The sequence below is a fragment of the Temnothorax americanus genome, unplaced genomic scaffold (assembly GCF_048541705.1).
Source record: "Temnothorax americanus isolate GAGA-0224 unplaced genomic scaffold, ASM4854170v1 Scaffold13, whole genome shotgun sequence".
NCBI lineage: Eukaryota > Metazoa > Arthropoda > Insecta > Hymenoptera > Formicidae > Temnothorax > Temnothorax americanus.
This window is the reverse complement of record NW_027509264.1, coordinates 1,705,287-1,731,239: the sequence shown is the minus strand read 5'-3', so window position 1 is coordinate 1,731,239 and position 25,953 is coordinate 1,705,287. Positions and strand designations below refer to the sequence as shown.

General features: G+C 40.3%; 1 protein-coding gene across 10 annotated transcripts in view; it reads left to right on the top strand.

Moving 5' to 3' along the window:
• Positions 1-25,953, top strand: part of Ten-m (teneurin transmembrane protein Ten-m) — a 514,620-nt gene that overhangs the window by 316,734 nt on the left and 171,933 nt on the right. The gene's annotated exons all lie outside the window — the stretch shown is intronic.

Genomic DNA, 25,953 nt, shown 5'->3' with positions numbered 1-25,953 from the left:
CGTTTTCTATCGCTATTGATATGTTGGAATTGCGTCCCGGTACCGTGCCGGCGCTATATTGCAATTTCCAGTTTCCAAGTTCACTTTAGACAATTTTGCGACGATATGATGTACCTTTTACAACACGAATCAAGAAATATACTAAATATTTCAAATTTATTTTGTTTTATCAGAGAAACAGTTAAGATCTCAATTATTTCAAAATGCAAATATAATAATAATTACAACAATTTGGAAATAAACTAATAATTTGGAAAATATCTAAAAAAACGTATTAAAGAAAATATTGATTTTACGTAGCGCTGTCGATATGGCTTACTGACCGCTCTCTCCGAAAAAGCCTCCGCTTTGCTCGTAAATGTCGAGCAGATAAGTTCCTACGAATTGCTCACCCGAGATTATTTTGTCGTTTGCGTGAGTTCCACACGCGATATACGCGATAATGTTTGAAACCTCGCTTTGGAATAGAGATTGATTGCAGCGTCTCTAAGGATGACGAAAGCGTCGTTTTTCTTTTCTATTCGAGGTTTTCAACGAAAGTCCGCTGTAAATTATACTTCTTACGCACGTTTGCCACGCGCATTATTAGGAACTCACGCGAACCTTTTTATAGATTATTCTCTGATTCTTGAACTTGTTGGTTGATAAAGAAAAATGATCCGGGGATCGAAATGGAAATCATATTTATCTTCTAATGACCGCAGTCACGGGATAACGCCGTTTCACGAAACGAATGATCAGACTTTTGATATATGGAATATGTTTTTAACAATTTTGACCATTGATTAACTAAAATAACTGGAGCGAGTTTTTTTGCACGAATTATTTTATGTACACATTGACGTTTATATGCATAAACAGAACTGACAACGTAATAACATTTTAGATTAGAAATCTGTTCCGATGTGCCTTGAAAACATCGACCCCCCCGCGGCAAGAGATGTTTTTCGTCATGCCGCAGGAATACTAATATAATATAAACATATTTTCAACGTTTTTGTCTGAGGAACAGACAAAAAATTTGATTAATTATTATTTTTTTTCAAATTATTGTACGATGTCATGTCACTTAAATGGTTTACTATGAAGATATAAATTGTAACGAAGGCAGTATGTAATATTATCGAATAATGTGATGCTGTTAATTTTTGCAATAAATTGGATGACATAATGATGGACCAACAATAATTGTCAATCGATAAAAGAACGTCATCACGTGTCGAAGTGGCATGATGTTGTATGAAATTTGATCACTATTGATGTTTATTCTTGATGATACATATTAACATTTTAGTTTGTCATTTAACTCGTTTAAGTTGCAAATCTGATCGTGAGAAGGGGGGGGTGAATGGTAATTTTCAACGCCACTTAATCCCTTACGTGCAGCCAAAGCCGGAAAATCCCGAAGCGTATAATATGTAACAAGTTATAGTATTTATGATCTCGATTTTCATATTGGATCGGCATAATTTTCTGGTCGCTTAACAAGTAATTTACCAATTATACATGATTATTATACGACGATCGATAATATAGAATCAGCAATGCGTGAACAGTATACTCGTTGACAGTACTCGATACGGGATTAAAAGTGAAAATATGATGCGGATTAACGAGGATATTGTTATAAACGAGGAAATTGAATCAAATTATAATTAACGATGGTAATATTATCGCGGGCACAGTATCGAATACGTGGGCACAATAAAGACGAATGAATATTTATTACGCGTCGAAATAATAGAGAAAAATTTACCATTCATACGATAATGAATATTTGTTTTCTAGTCGTATTTGTGTAGATACCCAACAATCCCACGATAGCCCATTAAAATATTAATTAGTTAATTAATTATTAATATATATATGCACTAAGACAAATTATCATTTGTCGCGTTTCGGAGCGACAGCTTGATATTTTTCAACATAATATATGTCTTATATCGCGCACACAAGTGCATCTTTGAATTTGCGACAGAAATAACGTTATAGCGATAATAATACCGTGAACTTTGACGTACGCGATAGAGCAACACGTGGCAATAAAAGGGAGAGGGCCATTGTCGCCAGAGAAAACGAGGTTATCCCAAACGAGACGGCGCGAATGAAGATTAAAGGGTCGCCATGTTGGGAAGCAGCGTTTTGTCAGCGTTTTAACGAAAACAAATGCAACATGTATTATCTCGCTGGCACGTTCGAGTAGCGGCACGTCGCACGTGCCGTTGGTAACTAGGAAGATAGTTGCGCGAAAATAATGACACATGTCTCAACGTGCACGTTGCATAAAGCAGAAAGGCAAAGTCGCGTCGGCGTACGTTGATGGTGTAGGGTGTGTCGTCCTCCAGGCACACCATTAGGACTGGTGTCACGTAGGGTACTACAAGGGGATAAGAACGGTGAGGGAGGAATCGTCCATAAAGTCTCATTGTCCCTCGAAAGTCGTAATGGACAGTGCACTGAGGAAATTGCGGACGGCGTTGCACAGTCGCCGCGCGTTTAGAATTGCATTGCTGATCCTACCGTCTCCCGCGCATCTCGTTAGAAAGGTCCTTAGAAAAGTCCTACCGTGCGCGTGCGAAGAAATCTACCGTGGGATGTCTATAATACTTTCCATTTCTTAATATTATTGTAACATTAAAATAGTACGTAATTATATACTCTTATGTGCATAAATAATATAATTCTTTAACTGTTTAATCGCTTGGATGTTACTTAGAAACAAATTTTTTGAGAATCCATGAATGTAATTATATATTTTGTTGACTTGACGAGCCAAATAAATTTGACACGTGTAAGATTTTTTCGCGAATACACTCACATAATACACAATATTTATGTGAATTAGCGAGTGATCCTTATCAAGAGAAATAAATTTCAATCTTAATATGATTGAAACTTATTTCTCCGTTCAGTCGACAACGAATGACTGTGATTAACTTCTCGGTACAGCGGTAATCAATTGCACTTGACGAACGGTTCAGTGAATGCGAGAGTAGAGAGCTTCTTTGGTTGGGTCTCCTATTAAAAATACTTAACTCGTCGTCGGTCGATGACCTAACGCTGTCGATATCGTTGGCATGCAAATATAATCGGTTTGCGCTGATATATATTACACGTTCTTTGTTTGCCAATACTCGCCAGCATTTATTCTCGTCCGGTCATTGCGCGGGATATTTCGTAGACAGGCGGATTCTTTCTGCGCGTTCGTTATCATCATGATTGATGTCGCATTATCACGCGGACCGGATGCGCGCTCGCGAATATCTCGAAGCATATGGCGTACATAGCACGATAACTTGGCGAACTCTCTATTAAGCTACGCGTTACTTTCTTTGTCGCTCGTTATTTACTACGGCGATATTATCAAATGATTTCCATAATTTCCATAAGCTCGTATGCGCGAGAGGGACAAAGTCCGCGCATGCAAATGGTGAGTTTATCGCACGGCAACGCAAACTTATTGTTATTCGCACCTCTTCCTTAGAGCTAATCGGCGCGCGGCGCGTCAAAAAGTGGTGGGTGCACGGATCGTCGTAAATATTCATTCGAAATCGATCAGTCGAACGAAGGCCTTTGCGTCCATAGTACGTCGTTGCAGTGACCGACTTTTTCCTATTGAATTCCGCCTTTTGTCTTGTGCCGGGGTGATTTACCGGCGCATTGTCATCGAGTCTCGGCAACGACCGCCGTGCCTTTTTAGAAATTCAGATACTCTCTATACCAATACGCACACAAAGCTGAAATGGAAGTGGACGGAAACTCGCTGGAATTTCGTCGCGAGACTAGGCGAATCGTCCACCCTGCATCTCCGCGTGAAAGTCGCTCTTACATCGCGTCTGAGAAAGATAAAGGGGCCGGAGAAGATTTCTTGAAATATTGCACCGTGGGAGAAAGAGCGACGAAAGTGTCATAAAATCCGTAGAGACGCAAAAAAATAGATAGAACATGTCGGATCGTAGATGTTGCTGGAGTAGTGAAAGACGAGAGAGAGACCGGGAGGCGAAGAAAGAGCCGGGAGGAAGAGTTAGGAGAGAGCATCCCGAGTAGGCGCATTTGGAAATGTAATCAGTATAATAGCAAGGTGGTTCTACGAAGCCGTGCAAGCGAGAAACGCCTGACGTCTCGACGCTTCTCTTTATGCGTTGCCTCTCTCTTCTTTTCGCCTAGCACCAATTCGCTCGCCTCCACCTCCGCTTCTCCATCCGTACATCTCTTTCTGACTGCGTACCCTTACCCTTCGTCCCTACGGCTCTTTTAGTCCCGGAGAAACGTCTCTCTTTGTCCGTGCACTTTAATTTGTTAAAAGCGCGAATAGCAACACCTGTCGTGAGACGAGATATGTGAGCTTCAAAACGTGACTTCTTGAATGCGTGTATTCCAAATTACGCAGAAAACGATGGAGGACGATAACAAACCGTGGTCATGACTTTTTCCACAGATAATACTTGTTTGTATAGACGCTATACAAAACGCTATTTTAAATACATGAAAATGTGTTCTCTCTCTCTCTCTCTCTCTCTCTCTCTCTCTCTCTCTCTCTCTCTCTCTCTCTCTCTCTCTCTCTCTCTCTTTATTGTAGTCCGCTTCTATATGAAATATCCAACTGTCAAATGTGGCGAATGCATTTACGCCGCGCACATTGGTCTTTCTAATATTACTCTGGATAGACCGTTTTTAATTTAAAAAAGTCATCTTATGATAATTAATTAAATAAAAATTTGCAAATAGAATATATGACAAATAACAAAAACGTTGGTGCGTATTTAAATGAAACTTTTATTATGCGGTTTATTGTTAATTACTCATGCACAAATGCAAATTTATTCTTACTGCGAATTTAGATTTCTATATTTGCGTAGGAAGAGTATTTTTTAAATTATTTATTATTACATCGTTAAATAAAATCACATTAGGTACTCCATGATATATTTCATTATCGTATCTTATTAGCATATATATTTCGACTATAATATCTAATATGTTCTGATCGTAAATCTCTTTAATTAAATTAGCAAGGTTTGAATTCAAAGATTTCGAGAAAAATCGAATCAGATTTTAATATTTAGATATCTTATAAAAATCTAATAACTGATGACATTTTGCGCACGGATCCGTGTGTGCATACACATATTTATATAGTTGTGGGTAGTGTGACTTTACTCGTCTTAATTCGACAACGCGCGGAAGAGCGCAAAGACAGAAAACAGGATATGATGCAAATACATTGCGCGAAAATTATCGAGTTATCTCCTCATCTTTGCAAATACGCGAACGCGTCTCATCGAATTGTCAATTGTCACGAAGTTAACTTGGAGGCCGGCGGAAAAGTTCTTTATCCGCGAACTCGCGAAGCATTAACTTTGCTTTCTACACGGTCGGAACTTTTCATTGCGACTCGCATCAGTACTTATGCCGTCTCCATCCAACGCAGCGTCTAAACGCGCGTTGCAGTGGATCGCCCACGTTTTTGTTCGTTCGCCTCCTTATTCGCGATTCGTAATGCGGCTATTTTTATACGTGCACAAAAGCCACAACGCGCACAGGCGGCACGCAGTAATTGTAATTAGACATCCTTGTGTACACGGAGTCTATAAATTCCCGCATAAAATTACCAAACGTAGGCAGTTTATCTCGAGTCGCAAATGCCGTAGTGCATACTAGCGTCAACGGGGTGTTACAGAAATATTGCCTTTAGCTACGGATTAAAAAAAAAAAAAAGGAGCAAGAAATAATTTTAATATAGCGTACTCGTTAACGCAAGACGATTAGATGAAACAGTAAGATCTTGGCGCAGACGGTCGCTAAAGTGCGTGATGGAGCTGATAGACATTATCGCATGGGGCATTGAGGTCGAGTGTCACGGAGACTACTACATGGTCTCGAGCGAAACCGGGCCTTCTCCGCACACCCCGTATATTCCGAGCCGAGCACACTGTGTCTCGCATATGTAGCACGCACACGATGACGTGCGTGCGAACAGCTTACGCACACCTCGATACGCACTTAGAGGTCGAGCAGTAGATATATACACACGTGCGCTGACCTACGCATGTACCGTCGAATCCACGCGCGGGATTACACGCGCGCTCGTGCTCACGCGTGTATATGTATCTACGCACGATACACGCGCGCTATCGCATGTATAGGTGGTCCGGAATGGTGACCGCATAGCGACGGCTAAACCCTACTAAAGCTCGTAATGTATAGCCCGGCGCAACCCGTGCTACGCCCTCCGGCCAGACCCTCTCTTCTCTTCCTGCACCCTCCACTGTCTCCCGAGCCACCCTCTCTGATTTGCCACCCACCCTCTGTCGCCCTCCTCCCACGTCCCTCCTGTCCCTGGTTGGTCCTTCGGGTTCTGATGGCGAACGCAAACCCGGTAGAGCGTTATCGACCTGCGGAGACGGTTTTAACGAATCGCTGATTAATTAGAACGGACCATCGCCGGTAACCCTTGGCGTTCCTTATCGCGACCGATGCACCAGGAACGTTCCTCGCTTGCAGACGCTGCCTTAAAGGTGCTCCGCTGTGATAGTAAGAGAGAGTGTGCTTGAATTTCCGTGCACGCGCGGCACTTTCTACGTGCAGGCATGGTCAGTGGGTAGCCGCACCACGTTTACGAAAAGAGGAATGTGGCGTGATAATGCACGGCGATGTGTCAGCATTTGCGAAAAACGCCTGTATAACGCTGTGTAATAATATCAGATTATAATTTATTCGGCAGATTATAATTTAGAAATGTCTTAAAAATTCAAGTTTCTGATCATTCAAAAAATAACTAAAGACATTACGAAAGATCCGTTACTTTGTATTTTTGTATTATGTAATATTAACAATCTGTACTTTGCTGGAAAAAATTTATATCATTGATCATATATGTGATATGAATAGAAGTAGTATTATTTTGTTAAGGATTCTACTATTTAAGATTTATTATTTAACAAGATTTTGAAATTATACAAATATGGATTAAAAATTTTAATATTCGTAAATTTATAGATTTATGATAGCATGTGCTGCTTATTACAAATATGAAAATAGTTTATTATATATTAGGCTTGACGTGTTATTTGTGAATACATAAATCAATGAATTGTGTTGCTTTCAATGCGCTGCTCCGTTTCGCTTTAATATAAAATATTCATTTCAATATAAAAGATGCAATTAATTTTTAAAGTATGATACGAATTTCAATGGTGAAAGGTAAAGTTTTGCATTGAGAGAGATAAAAACTCGCTTGCAGCATGTTGAGTAATTGGAATTCGATATACTGTACATTTCACTGCAGTGATTCGCGACGTTCGCGACAAACTATTTTTACTCGCGCAGCAGGTAGTACAATAAAATTTGTGTCGGCATAGATATATGCTTTTCATATTTCCGATAGGCACGAAATGCACCAATACGATAATATTGAATTTTTCGAATTTTCTGTTTCGGCACGTTTAAGTGCGCAATAATGGAAATGTACAGCAACAACGAAAGGCGGTGGTGCGTTACATCGAGTTGCGCCGTTCGCAATCGATGTTATACGTTTTCTGTCATATTTCCTCGATTTCCTGTTGCAAAATATGATATTCCCTACGGAAGTCAGCGTGCAAACGCATGTTCGTTCAAAAGTATCCGAATAATTTTTACGTGTATTACAAATCGTGTCATTTCAAGCCAAATCTTTCTTAACTATCTCTGCTGAATTATTGATGCCATGCAGATTACTAGACAGACGGTCGGCTAGTGCTATCGTGCGTGTCTTTATGTGGAATTGATCATTCAGTGTAATTAAAAACATTGCTTTGAAGAAAATTATATTTATGAACATTTCAAGAAGTTATCTACATCAGGAAAAATATAAATATCAAATTAAATTATTACATTAAAATTAAAATTATTACATTTTAAATTAAATTGTCACATTAAAATTAAAAGTGAGAAATGTCATCATTCATGCATTTTTCAAAACTAATCGTGCATTTTTTACACATACTCTCCATTTTTTATTCCACGACTTCGCTTTAGGATTACTCTAAAAGGCGATAATATCCAACGAGATTTCTGTCTTGATCCCTTCGTGATCCGATGCGCCAAACGGTACGGCAAAATAACAAGTAATTTAAAATCATCGTCTTCAAGTCACAAATCAACCTGAACACAATCTCCAGGGGGCGGCGCCTTCGAATTAAAGCGGTCCGCGGTCACCTATCCCCCCCTTCAACCATCGTATCCTGTTTTCTTAAACCTAAATTTATTGTTTGCTCGCCGCTCCTCGTTCAGCTCTTTTCCGTCTCTCGGGGGAGTTTAATAAATCTCTGTCGTGTTTTGCAGCGACCGGGAAAACGAGGAGGTTCCTTCCTCCTCGTTGTTAGGCGTCACTTCCGGCGGGGCCACCCTTGTCGTCCTTACACGGTCAAATTTTCTGAAGGGAGAAACTTCATGAAGTTAGAACAATAATCGCGCTAGTGATATCTGTTCTTGTAAAAACATATAGAATATACAAAATACAACTTTTCTTCGTTATTTAATATATTATTATTATTATTATATATATATATATTATTATTTAAAATATAAATAACGAAATTATAATTATCGTAATTCTTGATTAGCTAACGATTAGCTTTAAACATTATTCAAAGTAATTTCTTCATAATTTTGATTTGAAATTTTGATATCGTACAAATATAATTTAATTATGTTACTTAATTTGAATAATTAATATCGAAACGGTATACTACGATATTATATAATATCAATGAAAAATTATGTTTAATATAGAGGTAAATATAGAAGTTGGTGATTAAAGCAGAATTTTTCAGAATATTTTTTCTTCATCTAGCTGAGGTTATTGAAGCGATCGATATTACGCTGCAGGCAACATTTACATTGAAACATTCTAAACTACGACAGTAACCATGCATAATGAAGTACACATTAACTTGTTCTGGCTTAATTAAACCTTCAATATTATATCGTTTTTCTCTATTATCGCAGTCATATTATCTCTATCTCCATGTCACAAACGAAAACTAATCAAATTTATCTCACACATAGGAATTATTTTAGTATCTCGCACATTCGTGCTCAGTTTCGGTCGTGCAATATCAGTTGATAGTAAAATGGAAAAACGTTCACGGATTGGAGAACGAGATGAATAATCTCCCTTGGTTTAGCTCACGAAACGCGGTTTGTTGACAGTTTCAGCGACAATAGGCAGTCGGTATCAGTGGCCAGTGGGAAACAGGCCTGATATCGTTTTATTTCACGCACCCATCGAAATTTAGTATTGCCATAAAATGCCGCGAAAGGCGAGGGTTGCACTCGCGTGAATGAGTTAAAAGGGAAAGGGAAACGGACATTGGCCGGGAGCGGTACGTCGAGGGTGGCCGGCGTGAAGGCGACGCGACGGTGCAAAGAGAGGGATGAGACGCACGCGTGTCACAACGGCAGGTCTATTTTCAGTTGATGCTCGAACGCCATCCCTAAAACAATATCCCAGACCGTGTACGCGAAGCGGAGTCCGGAGCAAGAGCGAGACTACGGCGGATAGACGAGTATGGTTGAGAAAGGAGGATGGCTGAAAGAGCGGCAGGCGAGAGCTTCGCGTCGCGGTCACTTTATTTTAACGTCGAGCGACGATAAAACACGCTGAAACGTCGGTGCGAGGTTGAAAGTTTTTACAAAGCCTTATCCGGAGAACCTTGGCGAAGCTGCAGTTCTCCCTGCGTTTCGAACTAAAGCGCGAATATCAGTCGCTGATAATATCGTTCCGCGCATTTTTGCCGCGAAGATCCATCCGAGAATATCTCTGCTCATTTGAAATCTGATATAACAAGATTAAACGAAATGTTCACGCATCGCAGATACTTTAACCTGGTTATTCTGGACGTTGTTGGAAACTTCGAACTGACATTCCAGAGAGAACGAGAAAGAGAGAATGAGAGAGAGAGAGAGAGAGAGAGAGAGAGAGAGAGAGAGAAATGAGTGAATTCAGATAGCTTATTATTTCTGGAAAAAATACGAAAGACAACAAATTAAAGATAGACATAAAATCGTCGAATGATGACGCGAAAAACAAGTGTCTTCGCAGGAAAGTACGGCGGTTTAAAAGTTTCAAAGTAAACACGTCTTAAAAGAAGATACGAGAGAGATAAAATTGCTTCGATATGGCTAAAGAGCTTCGTGACGTTGCGGAAGTTATCATAGAAAACACATAGAGAGCGAAAACAGCTACGGGGCATCTACCGCGAATTAAGAACGAGCGTCGGGATTTTAATAACAAAATTAATCGATTATAATGGAACGTATTGAATTAATTGAAGATAAGGGCGCGTAATGGCGGAAGTCGGAATCGCTAATTCGCTGATTTTACTTTCACGAGGTGTTAATCAGGCAACCAGAAAAAGGTGTTTCGTGGGCGCAGGAGCAGGAGCGAGGAGGGGAAATTTGTTGCGGATTTGCATATTCATGGTGCGCACGTACTTACCCGTCGTGAAAACATTTACCTTGGGTAGTCTTTATTATTCCTGGCTGTTACGAAAGCTTCGAATTCAAGACTTCGTTGTTTCCATGCGAATAAGTTTGTCACGCCCATGGCTCTTATTATTGTTCAAATAGAGCTAAAGCTTTCGGAAAGCTATTTTTTTGTTCCTGCGCCAGAATAACCAGTTATTTGATTTATTTTTAAATATTATGTATTTCATGAATTAGAGAGAAATGATTGTTCATCATAACGGTCGTGTTTTACTTATTATTATTGATTATGTATATTTTAATTTTTTGATTATATACCTATATAAGTATGTAAGTGATATTTCCTTAACAATATTCGTTTATTATTCTATTATTATTTTATATATATATATATATATATATATATATTTAACATTTAATATGAATATATTAACTATCAATTACGTTGTTTTTACAATTGAGAATGTAAGGTATAAAAAACATCAAAAAGCATAATCGTAAAGTACGTTTTTACGTAATGCACTGATGAATTGATGTTATTGATAAAAGTGGGTATTAAAAGTTTTCTCCGTTAATGAATGGCTCGAACTACCGCGTTTCAAACCGATGATTCAAACTCGTCGGAAAGCGAGCGAAAGGATGCGAACCGGTGGTAACTTTATCGAATCTGCTCAATTGTATGAAAACTCCTTGAAGTACCGGAACACAGGCTCTTCTCATCGAAATTTTTACTTCAATTTACTTGAAAAGATATTTTCGTTGTAATCTTTTTATCGTTATAATTACTTTCTAATGATATTACTTTATTTTACTAAGTAAATGCCATAACTGTAATAAATAATGCGAGAAATAATGTAATATATAAATTTTTTAACAACAAAATTTTGATTAATCACAATCTGCAATGTTAAAATGATTAAAAAGAGAGTTGTTGCGTAATGTTAAAATTTATAAAAGTATTCATTCCATAATCGTAAACTCCAAACGTTCTATAACTTCTGAAACTATTTATAGCACTTGCCTCCGTGCCAACGAAACACAAGTTTATGTGCTATAAGTGCATGTGCAGGCAAAGTTTGCGACAGGTGCATAAACAAACAGAGTTCAAGATATTACTACATATGTTATGATTACTTAAGCAGATATTTCAAAGTCGTCACTACTTTGTAGCTTAAGTGCCTCAATCTTCAGTTTGCGATTGCGAGTTGCGATGGGAATCGATTTGGTCCGTTGGCCGTAGGCCGATAAGGAAACCGAGAGAATCGGAGAGAAGACGGGGAGGGGACGGGAGAAGAGATTTAAAAAAAAGAACAGACGCGAAAAAGGGAAAGAGAGAAATTAGATGGTCTGCGGGGCGCTTCCTCGGTTCGTTAGTGACTTTATAATAATGAGAGTTCAAGCGGTAGTCCAGAGGGTGAACTGGAAAAATGGAATCACCTCTAATCACTGGCCTTCGTTGCGGCGAACAAAGCCGCGAGGAGAGCATCCACTCAACGATCATCGAGGAAAGTCTCGCTATTCGACAGTCTGAAGAGAGTCGAAATTGGAAAACGAAATTGGTGGCGTAAGAAAAACTTATCGCGACGCTGTCAGATTTTCTTGATAGAATTTCGGTTTTGAAAGCATTTCTCTGGATTATATAGGAGTCATGAAATGTGTGCAGGCGTTTTGTTAACTGCGTATAATTTTATTCGTTTATGATATGAAAAGCCAAACCGGATGACGTATAGGAGCAAATAATCGGCGTTTATTCCATGATGATTTTAAAACGAACCTTTATACACATTTTGGGATAAATAGTTTTAATTAGCCAATGTTCAGTCGGACGGTGATGTTGCGCTCGTACAGCAACGTCAGTATGGAAATATTTGCTCATACGTGTCGATCCCTTTTTTAATTCTGTACGTTATTGTATACTCGAGCGTATTCATCGTGTAAATTGTTTGGCCGAACGCGGAGAAATAATAACGGTAATGACTGCGAAATTAAAGCCGCGTACGTCGAGATAAAAACGATTCGGCCACATTTTCCATCCCGCCGTCGCGCGGGGGAGCGTTTTTTCATTTTATACTGATGATCGCAATATACTCGCACTTTTTTTTCTCACTTTTTTTCGCAACGCGCCCGTTAACACTTTCGCGTCTACTATTGACGGCATCCGGTGCACTTTGACGGTCGTTAACGGAGAGACACCGAACGCGATATTGAATCGTGCGATCGTGAACAATCGGCGACAATGCCCGATGAATAGATTGGAAATGGGGCAAAATAACCTACGGCGAGAGATAGCGAACGATAGTGCCAGAAAGTATAGTTAACGTTGATCTATTGAATGCTCGATTTCATCAATCGGGAATAAAAATTCCATTTGCTGGGTCATTTTTTCCAGCCAATGTAAAAATGGATAGTTATATACATTTAATTTACGATTGAATTAAATATATACAATAAAGATAATGCACAATAATTTCTTTGTTCTTAATATTAATATATTATTTCGCTATTACTTTCAACTCAAGTGCATAAAAGCGATTATATTGCATATATATGTTGCCTTTATGAAATAAACTTACATTCTTATATTGCATGCCACCAGATTCCGTGATGGGCTCGATTACATTGTAGCACCCATGAACGTGATAACTGTCTAACATCACAAAACATTTACTCCCAAAATATAATAATATTGCGTCGCAATGATTGCATTCGTCGGGCATAGAGTTTGCCGCGCGTCCGCACTGTTCAACAATGCGTTTAGCCTATTTGCGAAATAGCAACGTTGCCTGCGTATGTACGCATGTTGACCATGCATACCGGCAAATCGGCGCGTGATTAATTCACGTAGTGTTGCGAGAAACACGGAAAACATCTGAACCACAAAGCATTAAATCCCGGCACCGTTTGCGAGAACGGAGACGAGACAGAGAGATAAAGATGAGAGAGAGAAAGAAAGAAAGAGATGAGCGGCTCGGTGATGCTTGACGATATCGCCGAGGGAGCGAAACACGAGGAGTGGAGTACACATCGAATACGAGGAAACGAATCCCGCGACGCGACGGATTGGGAGAATGCACGTAAAAATCCAGAGAATTCCCGAGAAAGCCACAATCTAACCGTAACTTCACCGACGGGCCCCGGCGCGGCGCAGTTTTCGAAGGACTGCAAGTGCAGCAAAGTGAAAGAGAGAGATAGAGAGGGAGAGAGAGAGGGGGGGGAGGGAGGTGGGAGAGAGAGAGAGAGAGAGAGAGAGAGAGAGAGAGAGAGAGAGAGAGAGAGAGAGAGAGAAAGTGAGTGAGTGAGATACATTCGGGAGACGAGATATACAGCCTACCATCGGCGCGATGCATAAATAACGATATCGGTGTTTTCACAAGCACACACGCTACCAAGCGTGTACAAGGGAGGTTACTCTACCGTAGCAGCACCGGCCCGCGGTATATAACTCACCCCGTCGAGAGTCGTGCACACTGAATAGAGTCAACGGGATCGATACCTATCGGCCTGTACGTAGACACACGCTCCGATCGAGGACACACGGTCTTCTATGCTTTCTCTCTCTCTCTCTCTCTCTCTCTCTCTCTCTCTCTCTCTTTCTCTTTCTCTCTGTCTCTCTCTCAGTTTCCTCGCGCGCTGGGTTCGCACTGTCCTTAGTAGTCAACTAGTAATCTCCCTTGTGATAAATGCGGTGACATAAACTTTGATTCTCCTTACCAGACTTACTATCTCTGAAATATATTCAATCCGAGATAACATTTTTTTTAAATTTTATCTTGTAACGCTTGCTAGCAAAGATGTAATAACGAAATCCGAAAAGTGTGTTAGTTGTGATAAACTTATTCAATATTTTTGCTAGAGAAAAGATAATCTGTACGTTACTATAATTTTCCTATATTTTATATAGATATGTATATCCAACATTTATGGTGTATAAGTTGTCATGAAATTATTAGATTTTATTGGTTTATTTGATTATCTATATATCTCGCCGCGCTTCCAATAAGTTCAATAGCGAATTTTCAGCTGCGCGAACAAAAGACAATTACTATATATGGATGAAAAAAGAGATACGCGATCGAATAGGATAGAGAGCTAAGGACGGAGTACTAAATAACGTACCGATAAAAGAGCTATTAATAATGACGCGATCAAAGAGATTGAATGTATCGGCGCGGGCCGGTGCAGCGCTGCGCAATTCGATTTAATCTTCTCTGTAATTAGACAAACGGCTGCTAATGCAAAAGATATTTCAATCGTTATCACAGCTTAAAGCGATTTTTAAGCGAATTAAAAATCGATACTGCCGTGTTATGGCTAAATGCTATCCCGTACTCTGCTCCATGATACTGCGGCGCTCTATACGCGCCTAGTTTCGGTCGGACGAGCTTTTCCGGGGCATTTAGGGGTTCGGGTGATATATCGAGGGATAAATACAGCGCGTTCCGTAGTACCGGGATACGCCCCGTGCGCTGCTTTACCCCCGAGATCACGCGACACCAAATAATGACCGACTCTGCAACCCCGGATTAGCAAATCCCACGTGGAATTAGGTGCGCTCTACAGAGGGTTTCAACTCCGCGATCTTCGTGTGGCCTTTTAGCCGATGTAATAAATCGATTGTCCTGACAGTATCATTTGATAACTCGCATTATCAGGAGAACAAATTTCTATTTAATGTTTTCACGAAAAGCTAGAATATAAATTTACGAAGAGAATATATATCTTCACGACTCCCCATATCGGATTTATTCTTTATTATTAATTACTAATTGAAATTCGATCCATAAATTTTTACTAACGATTTTGCACCGTTATATAGTAATCAGCCGTTTTCAACATTAGTATTTACGATAAAATTAATAGATCATTTTTGCTACTTCCTAAAGTCGAGCGAGTGCCGAGTCCTTTCGTTTAATATGCCCGACAAGTTTCCCGTATGTCGCGAGGATGACGCACGTTTTAATTATTTACAAGAATCGACAGATGTGAGCGGCGATTTGCTCACGCGCGATTTGTTCCGCTCTACGATGAATCGCCCGGTACCGATTCCAATCCGACGCACGTTCTCGTATCGCTAGAGCAAGGGAGAGACAAGATGGAGCTGCTCTCATCAATGGTGCAGCAAGTTCATAAATAATGCAGACCCTTTATAACGCTGACCCCCGCTAGCAACAACTCCATCTGCGTCTTTCGAGGCGCTAGCACAGATAACTTCGGCGTTCTCTCGTGCGAAAACCTTTAATCCACTCATTAACCCTTTCACGCCGGAATTTTTTATTTATAGAAAGCAGGATCCTAGGTCGTTGATCAATGAATTTTGATTAAAGGCCATTAAAGCCATCACGGAAATCGATCTATATATCATCGCGATGAAAGCATCATATGCAAATCGATCAATCACAGTTTATTATTCATTTGTTTTTATCCGACGTCAATTTTAGAACGATTCGTAAATCCAATTTGTCTGAGTATAATTGATGGATGATAAATCAATCGTGGAAATATCCTAAATCCGCCAAGGTTTGCAGTTACCACAAAATTAATTTTGTTTCACTATCGCTATCCTGCACACTGTAAACTCAACGCTTCCGCGAACTATATTTCGCACAGTGAGATTCTGAGGGAATATATTGAATTTCTCAAACACCAGAGATGTTACAGTTTCGTCCGACATATATGGTATTAATCTTTTAATATCAAGGAAGCGCATTTAAACTATTCAGCTGCAATGTTACAAGAAAAAAAGATACAATAAGGATAACTTTTATACATTATTCACAAAAAATATGTTCTTTTTTTTTATTGAAATAGAAAAATATCTGAATAGAGTCGTTTGCATCAATTTCCTTACTGCACGCGGAAACATGCTGAAGGAAGAGAAGTGAAAATCTCACGTTCAAAAGTCGCAAATATTACTCGGCGCGTCTCAGAAAGAATTTATGCGAAGAATTTAAAGAACGAGGCGCGCTTACTGAAGAACGCGATATTCCTAGGGGATATGTCATCGTTCGCGGGCTGCAAAAGAAGACGAGGTAACGACAAGATTATAGGGTGAAGGTTCCGGTTGGGGAGAAAATGCTAGACCAACTCACGGAAGCGACCGAGCTGCATATCGAGTAGTACGAAGCCTCTGCTTATAACCTCCGTTATTATTTTCGCGTCCATTTCAATATTAATTCGTTATCTCTTTGATCTTGCGGCACGAAAGCTTTGATCATTTAATTATACGTTGTTAATAAATCATTAACGCGCGCGTGATTGTGCGACTAGTGCACTTGAAAAAAAAAATTACACTTTTTACTATATTTTGAAGCTTCCAGGAGTGAATAAAGACGCAAATTTAAATGAAGATCGTCACAATGGTCCGTAGCAGAAAATTAGGCGTTTACTTATTGTGTTTAGTTAAATTTACAATATGAAGTTGCAAAATTTTATCCAACAGTGATAAAGAAAATATGCATTATATCTCGTCAATTCGCGATCTTTTTTAATCAAATTTCTAATAGCGCCTTTGCAACGCGTCGCAATGTACCGTTCGGGGTGGAGTAATGACTACGAAGCGCACAACACACGAAGGAAAAGTGCTTGCATGCTTGTGAGATAGAGCGAACGATGCATATACTAAGCGTCGGGTGCCGCGGCTCGGCGACGGTAACGGCACGGTGCAAGCACCTCGCGATGAAATATGAACGGCGGTGCTCTCGCGGCACAGATGGCTGAATTTGAGGTCGCTGCTTCCTGCAGCAATAATGCCGTCAGATCGATAGGCCGCGGCTATAGATACGAGCGGAATAGCGCGGATAACCCCTTTTCGAATTCATTTCTTCCGCGGCACGTCTCCTGCCGACCTGGACTCCCCTCCCCCCTTCTCTTTCTCTTTCTCTCTTGCCGCTCTTCTCCCTCCGTCGTCGACCGCGTTTCCATTCCCCGCCGCGTCTCCATCATCCCTCTCTCGATCTCACCCCTCGACTCTCCGTCCCTCTTTCTTCTCCGCGCGCTCGAGGTAGAGCAGCCTTGTTCGTACTCGTCTCCTTATCGATCCGCCTACCGTCTAGCTTACGGCGTGTGTGCTCCGGAGCGCACCTTGTACCGGAAGTGAAAAGGGGCGGGATCGTGGCACCGGTCGTGCTTGGCACGACGACGAGTCTGCTGCTCCGCTGTGCCCGTCGACGTGCCCCTGTCGATCGTGACTCGAACCAACTCAAACTCAGTGTCGCAATATCGGGTATATCGTATCGATCGCATTCGCATTTCGGATTAAATACCTTGAATTAATGTGCGAAGTAAAATTTCTTAGCATAACACAAAACAGTTTCAAGAAGTTGGCTCCGACACAGTGATGCGCGTTATAATCCAAGTAATATTATTTTTATTACAAATCTTATTCTTATTGAGATTTTACAATAAAACCGTGCTGTCAATGTCAATTGTGTGCTTAAATATTGTTAATTCTAAAGCTACAAAACCGTGTTTCTAACTAGAACATTAGTAATTATTGCGTTATCCAATATTATTTTAACTGTCGTTTTAAAATTGAAATATTAATTTCAGATTAACCCAGATTCTCTGATTATAGTAATTTCAATTGTTAAATAAAATATTCAAAAGGGAAATATAAAATTATACTCGATCAAAGTTTAAACAATACGTTGTAATTTTGTACGTTACCCCGTTTTCATTTTCTCGATTCTTTAGAAAACTTCGAACACTGTCCCGCGTAGTAACTCCTCATGAGTTAAATACGAACAGACGCTAAATGGACCGGCAGAAACGTTCACAACGGGGAGATGAGACCGTAAATTTGATTAGTCTGCGAATGCGGGAGAGAGTCTGCACTTAAACAACCGCACGCATGCATTGCTAGAGACGAATAGAGGCAATCTGTGACAGACCACACATGTTTGAGAGAAATTCCTTAAATCCTAACACGTATAGCTATACAATGATGTCGAAATTAAAGGATGAGAAAAAATCTCTTATTTTTCGACAAAATCAGAACACTATAAAAATTAGAGTAAAGCTTGAATCAATTACAAAATAATATGCTTAAATGAATACAAATTTCCTAGATAATTTTCTTCAAAAAATGCTGATATAATTAAAATTTACAAATTAAATCTTGCTTTTGTATAAATATAAAATCATTATGAGCACTTTTTTGTAAAGCTTTTACATCTTTCTTCCCCTTCGAGCATCACGCGGTAACGTACAGATTTGTTGGCGCCATCGTTCTCCTCGCGATTTGTACTTTCTCGGTTTAAAACGATTTATTTAACGTTCGGGCTTGCTCACCAAGAATCGTAGATGCCAGCGGCGAGACGATACACGGTTTTCCAAACGTTTCATTCTTTTTTCGCACCGTAACCAGAATTCCTCGCAACGTACCAAGCCGCAAAGGCCATAAATAAACTCATTTTGCTTCTACATCGGCACATGTGATATAAAACAGAGGGAAATCTCAAGTCGAAACGTGCATTTGCGACGAAAAGGTAGGAACGGGATTCGACTTTAGCCTGTCACTGTCTATAGGAACGTTGACCAATGGCGACGGTAGCTGTAATTTTTAGTCACGGGAGTGTCTAAGGGGGCCATTAACCCTTTAGCCTACTGGCGTGGCCCGATCGACAGCAGCCACCAGGAAGGGAGCTACAGCAGGTTAGTTATATAGCCATACGTAGGAGAGAAAAAGAGAATCGTACGAAACGAGTTGGCCAGGAAGAGATGACTACAGGAAAAAGAGAGCGCGCGCGAGTTCGAATAAGGAGAGGAAAGGAGTGGAAGAAGAAGGGATACCGAAAGAGCGAGAGCAGAGAGAGAGAGAGAGAGAGAGAGAGAGAGAGAGAGAGGGGGGTGGCGCAGGGCGAGAGTTTGAGAGGACCGGGTAGCGGAGAACCGGGTGGCGGATGTCGAGAGGGAAGAAGAGGGTGGTCGAGGTTACCATAGCGACCACTGAGAACCAAATGGACCCACACGCTGTCACGGCATGCCTGCCTTGCGAGCGAGGGAGAAAGAGCGAAAGAGAGAACGAAAGAAAACACGTTCACCACCATCGTCACCGTTCTCACAACCGCCGCCGCCACCTACACACTCACCCTTTCCCCCGCCCGCGACCGTCTCTCACCGTGGCGCGGGGCGCCTAGCCAACGGAATTATGCTAAATCCCCGACGAGGAAAATTCGCGACACGACGTCGCGACGTGTACCTACGTGCTGTATCGTCATCTCAAGAAATCTGTGCGTACAACCTGCACGCGTTCTCGGGGTGACAGTTCGATCAAGATCGCGAATCTCGAAGGCACGCCAATGGTTCGCCTCGCTCACTCGCCATCGTGCCAGCTACGAAAAATATGCACATCGTTTCGCGTGAAATCAGGCGTCTATATACATATAAGTTTTATATACATATACGTAAATATGTGTACATACTCGCAAACTGTTATATGCTCGTCTAAAGATAATTGCGAGTCACACATTTCTTCTTGGAGACTGTTATTAATTCATGTCTTATTTCTTTCTCTTTTTTTTTTAAAGTTATTTATTAATTTACATTCAATTTTAAGCGCCGTATTGTTATCGCTGTAGAGCATTTATAAAAAATATAGATTCAAATTGAAATTTAGTGGCATTACAGTAAATCCATAACGATGAAACTTTGCAAAGCGCCGTCGCATCGCCTAATTGTGCCCTGTATCGTTATTTTGAAGAGCTAGTGGTATATTATTTCTTTAAGAAAGTGAGAAATAGTTATTTGTGAAACAAGTGCGGGAAGTTGCACTCGTGTCCAATTCTCAACCCGCACGTGTTACACACCCTATTTTATAATAAAGAATATTATTACATGACTCACATTTTGTTAAATTTCTGGCACGATTCTCGTATCATTAGTTTAATACTTTTCACGAACTTTCTTATAAAGACGACGAATCTATATAAAGAAATTATTTTAGAATCTTCGCGAATTGAAATTTGTTGCTGGTCTTTCTCTGATTTTCTATCTGAATATTTAGTTAACTTTTTGTTTTTATTCTATAATGAAAACTAGCTATCCATCAAATCTAATATAATTAACATCTCTTCTGGAACAGATTTCCATGTTAGAACGTCAATCACTTTATCGAATAAGAATCTTTTTAACAGCAGATCTCACAGTTTTACGTACATATTTTAATCAAAGTGAATGAAATATGTATATATTCTGGCAAAATATCGTTCAAATAATCTGCTATTTTTAAATTATCGAAAAATGTCGTTGTTAATTTTTAGCCGTATAGTGACAGGTACTCAGAACGCGACTGCGATAATAACGGATTGTTATTAAGGAAGTCTGTGGCTTATCGTCGCCATATTCCACGCGTAATCCCAAGCATCGGTCTTCCAAGTCGTGCGCGACGTGGAAGATAACGAATCTTGAAATATCTCTAGCCTCTAGGTGGGGTTTGCGACAATACGAGGGAAATTTCGCAACCCCTTTATACTATATTATCCCCGCGTGCATATACACGCTCACATGTGCGCGCGCGTGCATATTCATGCACGGCGCTACATTTCATCTTTACCCCGTTATAAGCTCGAATGAACTCGTGTCCTCGCGAGGCCCTACTGATTTGTGTAAACGACCGTTTCTATATAGGGCGTGCTTTCCGTATCCTAGAAAACATTTCCCATCTCGCCCCTGAATACGGTAGCTTCGGGTTACGCCTCGTTTATGAAAAATGAGATGGGGCCGGAGGGGACCGGTTCTACGGACGAACGAATGTTATTTTTTTTTTTTTTTTTTTAAGGAAATTGGACAGAGAAAAGGTGTTCATAAATTTGTCGACGCATGAAGTGCCGCACCGTGGTAGGCATAGTTGGTAATATCGTTAGACGGAAAAAGGCTTGTACGAGAGAGAAGATCTGTTTTATGTACGAAAAGTATCCTTGGCGTGGCACGCACGCTCTCACACACGTGCACACATATATGGCGCGACGGGTCGGGTCGTCTGGCCGGTATCAACGGACTTCATTCTCGTCGGGATTGCCGTCGGGATACACTCCAAGTCGATCGTTTTAATGGGATTTTTAAGTGGCACGCCCTGCCCTTATCTGCATTCAACCCTACGCAGCCCACCCACGAAATTCTTTCTTCGGGAAAGGTATTATGATTCCCCCCTAGAGCGTTCTATGGTGGTGGTCATGGTTCATATAGACATATCACAAAAATTGTGAGCAGGAGGAAAACGGTCGAGACAATCGCTACACCCTAAGAGTTTGTTGGTCAAACAGCGTACCTCCCTTGAACACGGGTCAAACATATTCAAATATGTGTTCGCCTATTTCTTTAAATATTGCGTTGATTGACCCTTTTATTGAATATAAAATTTTTTAGCGAATAATTTGTCACATTACTCGATATGCAATAACGTCCGTTGAAAAGAAATCTTTAATTCCAATATTTTATACCACGCCCTCGACACAATGCGAGAAATATTACAGCTGATGGGAACTAACAATAAGTCGAGCATTTCATACAATTACATTCCACAACGGCTGTGCTTCCGGAATTATTATTTTGTGCTAGATGGAGCGACATTATTCTATTCTTCTCGCGCTCAAATATGATTTATGAGAATACCACTATTACACTATTATCATTGTTAGTCGATCCTCTTAAAACTAGCCGCGTTTTCTACGATCTTTTTTCAGCCTACTCCACTCTACGTACAAGCAAACGGTTCAGTGAGAATAAGGGTAGTTTCGAATTCGATGCTGTAACACTCGTACAGATATACAGTTACCATTGAGGGTTGTAACGGGAAGCGTGCGTTCGGTAACGAAATAAGCAAGGCATTGTGGCTTGTCAGGTATGCGTATTAGCGTGACAAAAAGGTAGGGAACGTCGCGATCGCGATGACGTGCCACCTGGCTCGTCACGTACCCGCATTTATCGAGGAAGGTAGGGGAGCCTTTGCTTTGTGTGGGGCACGGCGAAACGGCTAATCCGGAGGGTGTTTTGAAAATAAGCGCCACATTTAGAAGTGTGTATGTGGGCGACGAACATGATGCGCGAAATCGAACGAAATGAACGATGCAAAGAATAATCGGGGACGTGCCGAAACCGTTGCGATGCTGCGCGTAAATAAAAATGCATTCCGCTCGATGGGTAACGAACCGCGGGCGTGTTTGGATTTTTATGCGTGTAGTTGTCCGGTTTTACGATCCTTTCGCTGTCTGGACGCGCGCGAGCTTTATCGAGAACACCATTGCGAAGTCGATAAATAAAGAATTACGCTCCGCTATTCGTTCCATTCAGCGCCAGTCAGTTCCGCGGGTCAGTTGCTCGATATACGCACGAAGTTTAAATATCTATTGATCGGCTCGCCGGCTATGAGTCTATCGTTAACCGGATCAGCAAATCGGTTCTATCTGAGACTACCGTTTATAACAGAAACATATGCCACGGATACACATTTTTATCGCTAGAACAGATTAAAAACGAAATCTACGTAATACTTAACCTTTTTAATGAATTTTGAATGCATTTTAAAATTTCTTTCTCTCCTGTTTGATATTTTGCATATTTAATTAAAAAATTATATTTATAATTGTGAAATGCATCACTTTTGTAACGTGGACAATTAGATTCACGAGTTAGTTACATTTATTAGTTAAAATGTTATCTTTACTTGAGAACTTGAGAGGAAGGGGAGACAGCGAGACACATCCGACCGGGCGATCACTTTCAATTCTGTCATCTGCATTCGTGCTCGTCCATCATCCAGTATAGTTACCTATGCAATAAACGAATGAGCGCCCGAAAATGGTGCGGCGATCCGTGGAAATCCATCTGCTACGGTATGTAGCGAAGCGTAAGCTCGAAAATCGTGATACGTGCGTCTACATACGTCGCGATAGTAGGGCACGGCGGAATTGGTTTGTTCGGGATTATCCATTAAAAAAAAATGTCGACGATTGGGAGATTGACCTACGTCCCAGTGCCCGGTGCGAGAGCGATCGCATTCGGTGAGTGTCGCTTCGCCGGCCCGACCGACGCGATTTGTTCGCGAGCGGATAATGGAAAACGCATTTTTGATGTATTGTCAGCGGGAGACTCTAGGTACTCGGAGATCCCCGATGTTTAATGCAGACGGCACCAGACCGTGCCGAGTCCCGTGCACCTCGGATTGAACGACCATTTCTATATGAAAAGTTGGGAAAAGTGTCACTGAAACCGTTCGTGTAACTTTGCAATAAGAAAAATTTGACCCAAATTCTTTATTTTCTTCTTTTTCTAGAATCAAAATCACTTGTTGATAACTTAAATTAAGTTTACATTAATATATGTAATTTGAAGTTGCGCTTACGAGAAATATCTTTTTATTATCTGTCCATTGAAACTTCAAGTCATTGCAGTTTTTTAATGCTCAATATAAAAAGAAATTATTATTAAAACTCTCTTATTAAATTAATAATACTACGACAATAATCCATCGTCGTCGTTTTAATATCGTATTATCGGAAAATATTATAGTATTATAGATTTTTTAATATATTTCTTATACAAGTAGTATTAATTAGTCACGTCAATTAATCCTCGGAGATATTGCGATACTCGTCGTTACATTACGCTGTTTTCACAATGTTTGTTGTATCGAGCAGGATTGAAACAAGAAATCACAATTCGCCCAAACGATTCAAACTAATTGCACAAGCACATGTATACGAGAATTTTGCATAATGTTGACCTCTTTGTTGATTGGATTACTCGCTACCGATCGGGAAGACTGCGAGAAAAATAACGGAAATGCAGCAATGTTGTACACAGCGCGACAAAAAAAGCGAGACGATTAAATAAACGGCCGTATGTAAAGATATAGCAGTATTAATCAAGTTGCAATTGGAGGAAGTCGGAACAATTAAAAAGCAACTGATACAAAAAATGTAGGTCGTATTGATCAATGCCCGCTTTCCAATGGAAACGTAACAAACATTCAGCGCTCGCTGAACCGAGCCCTGAAATTGTACACCCATCCATGGTAATTCTATACAGAGGAAATTGGTATTTTGCCGTAAATCACGCGATAACCCGCACCGTACTCATTATCAGTTTGATAATTTTCAAACTCATCGTGATTCCCCGGGGAATGAAACGTGCATCAGAACAAACGTGCTCGTTAGCTTAACGACGGTCCTCTTCTTTACAATACACCTCCCCCTCGCCGTTAAAAAGTCAAAAAGATTTTCTAAAAAACCTCACGAAGAGAAAAAGAAATTATAATAACTTTCTACAGATTAAACGTTTTTCTTTAATTTGATATTAACGTTTTTTAATTATATATAAAATTCATTTATTTATTAGGTACTTATTATTTTTCTTCAAAGAAATGAACGTATCAAAATGTCAGCAAATATAAATGTCATTAAAGAAATATTTAATTGTTTTCTATGGTTTATATGGTTTCTAACAAATATAAAACGTACAGTTTAATCTATCTCTCTGGTTAAAAAGTAGCTGTCTGAAAAGTAAAAGAAAAAAATGAGAATCTGTGCGGAAGATAAAGATAGAATCCAAGACGGAGAGAGTTTCTCATTGGACCACATTCTATGTCCCATCTCATGCTTCAATCTAAATTGGAGCTGAGATCGAATAAGAGAATGGAAGTGAGGGAGAAGGGAGTGAGTGAAGTAAAGAGAGTGGAAGTGAGGGAGAATGCGAAAGAGAGAAACAACGAAAGACAGAAATTAGCGAGACTGGTCGGTAATGCGTGGAACGTGCGTACGTGCGCGCGCGCGTGTTTACGCACGGCATATTGCATGTATGTACGCATATGTATTTATATGTGCGCACGTTTGCGTCGCGTAAGTACTGTGCTTTGAGGAAGACTAAGAGGAGGGCCACGGAGGCGATTCTAATTACGCGAGTGCCTCGGGACGTGAGATTACGCTAAACGCGCCCTGATAAACACTCTCGTTTTTCAACGGGGCGCTGCGCGTAGAGGATACGGGAAGGCGGAGTATAGGTGGAGGAGAAGGAGGAAAAGACGAGTAAAGAGGAAAGCCAACCAGCCACTCGTATCTGTCTGATGGCATGTACTCGCCCTGTCTTTTTACCGCTTCGTTCTTTGCCGCCACGCGTTGCACGTGACCCCGTGAAATGATCGCTCGTTAAGCGCAACACCGTCTCTTTCTCGTCGCAATGATAAAGTCGCTCGCACGCTAATTATAAGGATAACAGCTTCCATTAGCTACCGTGTACGTGGGATCGAAAAAAGTAGCTTATTATCTTGTTATGCTACTTGGATTTTATCATTCCGAGTTATTTCTGGTTTACACATTGAAATTTATTATTTCATTACATAAATATTTAATTATAAGATATTTAATTATGAAGAAATAAAAAATTAAGAAATAATTGTGTTACAACTTTGGGTACTATTAGTTGAAACATTTATTTTTTTAGGTTTATATTTCCGTGCTTCAATGATTCTAATGCTGGTTACTTCATGATTTT